Here is an 8,658-nt window from a genome sequence, read left to right on the forward strand (position 1 = left end):
TTCCTGCTGGAATAATGGGGCTCAGTTATGGCTGGAGTGGATGGGTAGCCCTCCACTACAGCAGGGGTAAGCCCTGCTGGCTCTTGATAGAAAATGGGGTCACACCCTTGGACAGAAGGTAGATGGGGTGGGATTCATATCATGTAAAAACCTCGTGGGCAGTATAAGAAGTTTGAGAAATACTTTTTTTTTTTTTTACCTTAGTTACGTTTCATTAGTAAATCTTAAAATCCACCAGTCAGTAGGCATGTTACTCTAATGTCTGGGGTGTTTTTTTCAAATCATTGTGCTAGGCTGCGAGATTCCCAAATCAGTGGAGCCTGTTGGTGTCTACCTTCAGATAAAACACATGAAAAGATAGGAATACAAAGTAATGTGTATTCGTCGAAGCAAGGACAAAAGAGTGTAGGTTAACCAGAACTGAGTGGTAACAGACCATAATCATTAAAGGATCGGGTTAAAATAGCTGCCTTCCTCACCAAAGTGGAAAACAGTGCAGGTAGCGCCCAGGCACTCACTCCAGGCACTTCCACACCCCCTCAATTTTGCACTCTGGGAGCCTCTCCCACCCCACTCTTGGCCTGGCTCCGTGACATTGTGCAATTAAACTTTACTTCCTCATAACCTAGCATTTCAGAAGCTAAACCAAGTTGTTTCCTTTTCAAAAATAATCGTGACACCATTTTTCTCAATTATTTGAGAAAAATATAAATAAATGAATTCTTCTTGATTTTTATTTCATTATGCTCCATCTTGTCCCACAAAGAGTTGACACAGCCATCTTTTAAAATTCTGCTTCTGCAAACGTTTCCTAAACCCTTTCCACAGTACTTGGCTTCTACAGATTTTTTTTCCAGGTTTATCAGGTATTTAATTCATTGGTTAACCAAACAAATCAAAAAGTTCTGTACAGGCATCTGCTAATTCAGTGGTAAAACACACCTTCCAGATCTCCAACTCCTGGGGACTAGCTGTTGCCATTGGTGTCATCTGAGGCATCCACTATTCCTTGACCCCCCTCTAGACCATGACTTGGATGACTAGAGTGCTTTAATATTACAATTTTCTTTAAAATATTTCCATATAAGCACTGGAATGTATCTGTGTGTGTATGTATGTGACTTGATTTTTTTAATACTTTTTTTTAACATCTTTATTGGAGTGTAATTGCTTTACAATGGTGTGTTAGTTTCTGCTATATAACAAAGTGAATCATCTATACGTATACCTATATCTCCATATCCCCTCCCTCTTGCCTCTCCCTCCCACCCTCCCCATCCCACCCCTCTAGGTGGACACAAAGCACAGAGCTGATCTCCCTGTGCCATGTGGCTGCTTCCTACTAGCTATCTATTTTACATTTGGTAGTGTATATATGTCCATGCCACTCTCTCATTTCATCCCATCTTACACTTCCCCCTCCCTGTGTCCTCAAGTCCATTCTCTACATCTTTATTCCTGTCCTGCCCCTAGGTTCTCAGAACCAGTTTTTTTTAGATCCCATATACATGCATTAGCATACGCTATTTGTTTTCCTCTTTCTGACTTACTTCACTCTGTATGACAGATTCCAGGTCCATCCACCTCACTACAAATAACTCAGTTTCGTTTCTTTTTATGGCTGAGTAATTTAATAGACTATTTTTTAAGCAGCCTTAGGTTCTCAGAAAATACAGAGAATTCCCTCGTCCCTCCTGCCCCCCAGACACTCAGCCTCCCCCACTATCAACAGCTGATTTTTCATCGAGATTTAAATTCTGTGTTTCGTCCAACGTTCATCTTGAAAACCGTCCCTTTGATAATGTTGTTACTCAAAATGAACAGGATAAGTACCAAAGATTAGTGGAATTTTAAAAACGTAGTTTACGCGTTAGTTTTTTACTGTCTAACATTCATGTAATGTAGTCACATTTTCTGCCAATAATACCAAGTATTATTGGTTCTTAAGATGGAATTAAATGTCTTAGAGATCAGAGTAGTAGCTGGCACATCAAAGGCAGTTAGTTTTTGTCTACTTCATTGATATTCTGTTCCTTAAAGAGTCTTGTGACTTCTAGATGCTTCATCATCTGAACAGACTTCAGCCTGGAAGAAAAATGGCTGCCATCACTGGTACCAGTAGCCTGGTGGTCTTTAAATGGCCTTTACCCCAAGCAGGACTGGAGCCCCTTCCTTGGGGTGAGGGGTTGACTTCACTGAGTTGTCAATCCATCAGTGCAAAGGAAGGACAGTAGACGGGGAGATATCTCAGTTTGCAGAAGCAATGGTGCACCACTCTGACTGCATATAGCCTCAATCAGCAGGCCTAATTTTAGGAGATGTAAAACAAAAACTCAGTTGAGTGAAGTGAACTAAAAATAGACCCCCGTTTATTCTGTTATAATTCACTTCCTCAGATGATAGGTCTGTTCCATTTAAGCAAAATTCTTTCCCTGTCATAATTGTCACAAAGATGTTTCCACGATTATTAAGTACAATGAAAGCCTACATTTCATCTTGATTCATTGCAGCTGTCGTGACCTTCTATCTATTTCTGCTCTCCTCTAGAATTGCTGGCATTCAGTGAAACAGATGCTACTGTATTTTTAAGGGAGGGTTTGAGGTGACCCCTTTTTATTAAAAATATACAAGGAGTGTCATTAATAAGAGTATGTTGTATGAGTCACACTTTGGTGCCCTGGCAGGCCCTCCTGTGATTCTCATGACAAAAATACTTGTTTAATTTTAAATTCACAGTGTATTTTCACATTAAATAACTAAATTTATTTTAGTGAATTTTGGGCAGTGTTTATTATATATAAGGCGTTGTGCTGAACACTGGAAAGGTTAAGACATAATTTTTGCCTCAAGGAACTTACTTGGGGAGGACAGATGCACATCAAGATGTGAAACATATGATCTCAGCAACTGGCACCAGAATCCTTCTTAAGGAGGGACCTGTCTTTGGGAACATATCTTTAAAAACTATGAAGAGGTGGGGCGGGGCGTGGAACTTGAGGGCAGGAATGAAGCAATAACAAGAATGACTAAACGGCACCACACGAAGCAAGGGGAAGAATTTGTTTTGTTCCTAAGAGGTTGAGCAGAGGGAAAAGATAGTTAAGAAGAGAGCGAGGGCTTCCCTGGTGGCGCAGTGGTTGAGAGTCCGCCTGCCCATGCAGGGGACACGGGTTCGTGCCCCGGTCCGGGAAGATCCCACATGCTGCGGAGCGGCTGGGCCCGTGAGCCATGGCCGCTGCGCCTGCGCGTCCGGAGCCTGTGCTCCGCAACGGGAGAGGCCACAACAGTGAGAGGCCCGCGCACCGGGAAAAAAAAAAAAAAAAAAAAAAAAAAAAAAAAAAGATAACAAGTGTATGACCAATACAGGGGATGGGGAACTGGGCCAGGTGGGTGGGATATAAAATGTGTGGGGTGGAAGGTGGAAACATGGACTGCGGTCAGATTCTAGAAGACCTTAAACACCATGCCAAGTGAGTTTTATCTTAATTCTGTGGATGTCTCATCTAGATCTAAAGAAGAAAATTGGAGAAAGAACATGAAAGGTTAACCAGAGAGTGGAGATTTTTGAAAGAGGCATATTATGAGAGCATTTAAATCCATGACTCTTAGACTTCCTACCCTCACCTGCACACCTGAAGGCTGCTGACCTACTCCCACTGCTAAGAAGGGAGCTGTGGTTTAAGTGGTGTGGGGAGAACTGAAACATGGACACAAAAAGTGGAGGTGGAATGAGAAAGGGTGATAGGAATTTCAGACACACTTTGGAATTAAAGTTGCTAGTAGACAAATTTGACAAATCATAGAACGTCAAGAGTGTGATACAGGGAGTTCTTGGTTTCGAGGTGGTTAACATGAAGGATATTGCTGAGATCCATGTCACAAGAGGAGTAACAGGTGCACAGGTGTGTGTGCAGGTGTGTGTGTGTGCGCACGTGTGTGTGATTTGGGGGATGATATAGGGAGATAGGAGAGATATAGGGAGATAGTGAGCTTGTTTTGGATGTGTTGAGTTTAAGGTGCTAGTGGGAGATGTTCAGGAGTCAGTTGGAAACGTAAGCCTGGGGCTGCAAACTCAACTCATTTTGAGGTGACCTATGTGTGTTGCATAAGTGCCAGCAATGCCCAAAGGTAGATTGAGTAGATTCCAGGTGTTTCTGCTCTGCTGGCACATTCCTGAACCTTACCCAGCAAGTAATATGTCGAAGTGTCTGGCTTCTGCCTGCTCTGTCCCTGCCCATAGGAGACGTTCAATGAATTTTGCTGTAGAATGCATGAGAGCAAGTCTCAGTTTGGCAATGCTAGAACTAAGGAGTTATACTTTTCTTGCAAATTATGGCATAGAAGTACCTAATTTCCAGTATTTACTTATATTTGACGTTTTGTCCATATATATCTAGATGTAACAAATATTTTCCTAATAACAAAAATATAACTTTACAAAAGAGGTTTAAAAAATACATAGGGAAAAAGGCAGACAGAAAGGTGAAAGAACCATATAGTCTTAATCCTGCCTTCTTTCTTTTGACACATTACATAGTATTTTATACTACTTTCTCTGTTTTGTTTATTTATTTATGTTAGATATTGATTGTTTACTGTTTTTTCATTTGTGGGGAGGTGTATTTGACTGTTTACATTTCCACATAATTTTTTTCAAAATTGTAAATTAAAAAAAAGATTTTAATACCATTTTTAAAGGTTACTTTCCATTTACAGTTATTACAGAATATTGGCTGTATTTCTCATGTTGTACAATACATCCTTGAGCCTGTCTTACACCCAATAGTTTGTACCTCCCACTCTCCTGCCCCTATCCTGCCCCTCCCCGCCCTCCCCACTGGTAACCACTAATTTGTTCTGTATATCTGGGAGTCCGCTTCTTTTACATTATATTCACTAGTTTGTTGTATTTTTTAGACTCCACATACAAGTGATATTATACAGTATTTATCTTTGTCTGACTTATTTCACTTAGCATAATGCACTGCAGGTCCATCCATGTTGCTGCAAATGGTAAAATTTCATTCTTTTTTATGGCTGAGTAGTATTCCAGTGTGTGTGTGTGTGTGTGTGTGTGTGTGTGTATACATGTATATATATCTCACATCTTCTTTATCCATTCATCTGTTGATGGACACTTAGATTGCTTCCATATCTTGGCAATTATACATAATGCTGCTATGAATGTTGGGGTGCATGTATCTTCTTGAATTTTTGAATTTTTGTTTTTTTCAGATATATACCCAGGAGTGGAATTGCTGGGTCATATGGTAGTTCTAATAATGTTTTACCAGCTCTCTGGGAATCCCTTAGCCCAGGAAGCTGACACACAAAATTTACCATCACACTGTGTAACTTTAAAGAATACACTTTGAACTCCTGTTGTTTGGGGTCAGCATTTGACATTATGTTTGGGCCCTCTGTTTTGTGAAATGCGGTCATTGGTGCCCATACCATTTGCTCCATCTCTTTTCTGTCTTCCACTTGCCAAATTTTCTCAGCTGTATTTTTTATTTTGTTTTTATTTTTTAAATGAGCATATAGTAAGATTAGCTTTTTCAGGGAACAGTAACATCCCTGTGATTTACGTATAACACACATAGAGATTTGTGTAACCACCAACCCAATCAGGATACAGTGTGGTTCCATCACCCAGAAACTCCCCAGTGCTACCTTTGTAGTCACACCCTCCTCATCCTTTACCCCTGGCAGACACTGGTCTGTTCTCTGTCACTATAGTTTTGCCTTTTCCAGAATGTCTTTGAAATATAAGCGTATATGGTATATGCAATTATATGAGCCTAACTTCTTCACTTGAGAGTCATCCATGTTGTGTATATCAAGTGTTCTTCCTTTTTTTTTCTTTTTTAATTTATATTTATTTTTGGCTGTGTTGGGTCTTTGTTGCTGCGAGCGGGCTTTCTCTAGTTGCGGCGAGCAGGGGCTCCTCTTTGTTGCGGTGCGCGGGCTTCTCATTGCAGTGGCTTCTCTTGTTGCAGAGCACAGGCTGTAGGTATGCGGGCTTCAGTAGTTGTGGCACGTAGGCTCAGTAGTTGTGGCTCGTGGACTCTAGAGCACGGGCTCAGTAGTTGTGGCGCATGGGCCTAGCCGCCAGGCAGCATGTGGGATCTTCCCGGAGCAGGGCTCAAACCCATGTCCCCTGCACTGGAAGGCAGACTCTTAACCACTGCACCACAGGCAAGCCCAAGGGTTCTTCCTTTTTATTTTCTTATTTTTATTAAATTGCTGGGTAGGATTTTATACGTTTAATCCATTCACTCAATGAAGGACATGTGGGTTGTTTTCTGCCCTTGGAGATTGTGAATAAAGCTGATATAAACCTTCAGGTACAAGTTTTTGTATGAACATATGTCTTTGTTTATCTAGGGTAAATACCCCGGAATGAGATTACTGGGTCATATGTTAAGTGTATGTTTAACTTCATATGAAACTGCCAAACTGTTTGCTAGAGTGGCTGTACCATTGCACAATCCCATGGACAATGTATGAGAGTTCCAGTCGTTCTTCATTCTCACCAGCACATGGTACTGTCAGGTTTTTGTTTTGTTTTGCTCTATTTAGCCATTCTAATAGGTGTGAGGTGATATCTCATCATGGTTTAAATTCCCCTAATGGCTAATAATATTGAACATCTTTTTATGCTTTTATTTGTTTTCTATATCTACTCTTTGGTAAAACACCTAAGTTTTTTAACGAGGGTTTTTTTTCTTACTGTTGAATTTTGGGAGTTCTTTGTACATTTGGATGCAAATCCTTTGTTGCATCTGCAATTTGAAAATATTTCCTCTCAATCCGTAGCTTGTATTTTCATTCTCTTAGTAGTGTCTTTCCCAAAACAAAAGTTTAAAATTTTTGATAAAGTCCAATTTAGTAATTTTTTCTTTTATAGGTTGTGCTTTTGGTGTCTTGACTAAGAACTCTTTACCCAACTCCAGGCCACAAAGATTTCTCTGTTTTCTTCTACAAATGTTATAGTTTGACATTTTACATTTAGATCTATGATCCATTTTCAACTAATTTAAGTATAAGGTATGAGGCTTAAGTTTAGTTTCATTTCTTTGCATATAGATGTCCAGTTGTTCCAACATCATTTGTTGAAAAGACTAGCCTTTCTCTATTAAATTGCCGTTGCACCTTTGTCAAAAATCAGTTGACCACCATTGTGTGGATCTATTTCTGAATTCTCTATGCTGTTCCATTGATCTATGGATCTACTCCTTTGCCAGTACCGTGCCACCTTGACTGCTGTGCCTGTAGTAAGTCTAAAAATCAGATAATGGTGAGTCCTCCAACTTTCACTTTGGCAAAATTGCTTTGGCTGTTTAGTTCCTTTCCCTTTCTATATAAATTTTAGAATCAGCATGTCTGTATCTATTTTAAAATCTTATTGAGATTTTAATTGGCATTGGAGAATTGAACTATATATATCTATGTGTCTGTAAATATCTATAAGTCTCTGGGTCTTTACTATGTGGAGTCTTCCAATTCATGAACACAGTATATCTCTTCATTTATTTAGGTCTTCTTTATTTCATCAGCATTTTAGTGGTATTTAGAATCCATATCCTATGCGTATTTCATTTGCACTTGGACCTATTTTAAGGTATCATGGGTTTTTTTTTTAATGCCGGTTTCTAGTTGTTTATGAGTAGTATATAAAAATATGATTAATTTTTGTGTGTTGACTTTGTATCCAATAACCTTACTAAACTGACTTTCACTTTTTTGTGTATTGAAATTTTCTACATAGAAAATCATGTTGCCTATGAATAGGGGCAATTTTATTTCTTCCTTTCCAATCTGTATGCCATTTATTTCTTTGTTTTACCTTATTGTATTCACTAGGACTTCCATTTATGACGCTGAATAAGAGTGATGAGAGGGAGTATCCTTGCTTGGTCCTGATCTTAGAGGGAAAATATTTCATCACTAACTATAATGTTAGCTATAGTTTTTTTGTTGATGCCCTTTATCTAGTTGATAAAGTTCCCTTTCATTCCTACTTTGATGAGAGTTTTTGTCATGCATGGATGTTGAATTTTTTCAAATGTTTTTTCTGCTTCAATGTATGTGATGATCATGTGATTTTTCTTCTTTAGACTGTTAATATGGTGGATTTTATTGATGAATTTTTCTATATTGAACCAGCCTGTGTTCTCAGACTAAACCCCACGTAGTTGTAGTTTATTATTCTTTTTATATATTACTTGATTCAAGTATATATTACTTGATTTTATATATATACTTGATTTATATATTACTTCTTCATAGTTAAGGATAATAACATTTGCCTTCTGTTATGTAACCATAATTAAGTGTTTCTTGTTTTGTCTCTAAAAGTTGAGTCCTGTAGAGGTAAGGTAACTTGCCTAAGTTATGCCGCTAATAAATGGTGGATCCAGGATCCCATCCAAGATGAGGGGACTCTGTTTTTATTTTTTTTTTATTTTATTTTTATTTTTGCGGTACGCGGGCCTCTCACTGTTGTGGCCTCTCCCGTTGTGGAGCACAGGCTCCGGACACGCAACGCAAGTGGCCATGGCTCACGGGCCGAGCCGCCCCGCGGCACGTGGGATCCTCCCGGACCGGGACACGAGCCCGTGTCCCCTGCATCGGCAGGCGGACTCCCAACCACTG

The sequence above is a fragment of the Lipotes vexillifer genome, unplaced genomic scaffold, assembly GCF_000442215.2.
Source record: "Lipotes vexillifer unplaced genomic scaffold, Lipotes_vexillifer_v1.1 scaffold150, whole genome shotgun sequence".
Taxonomy (NCBI): Eukaryota; Metazoa; Chordata; class Mammalia; order Artiodactyla; family Lipotidae; genus Lipotes; species Lipotes vexillifer.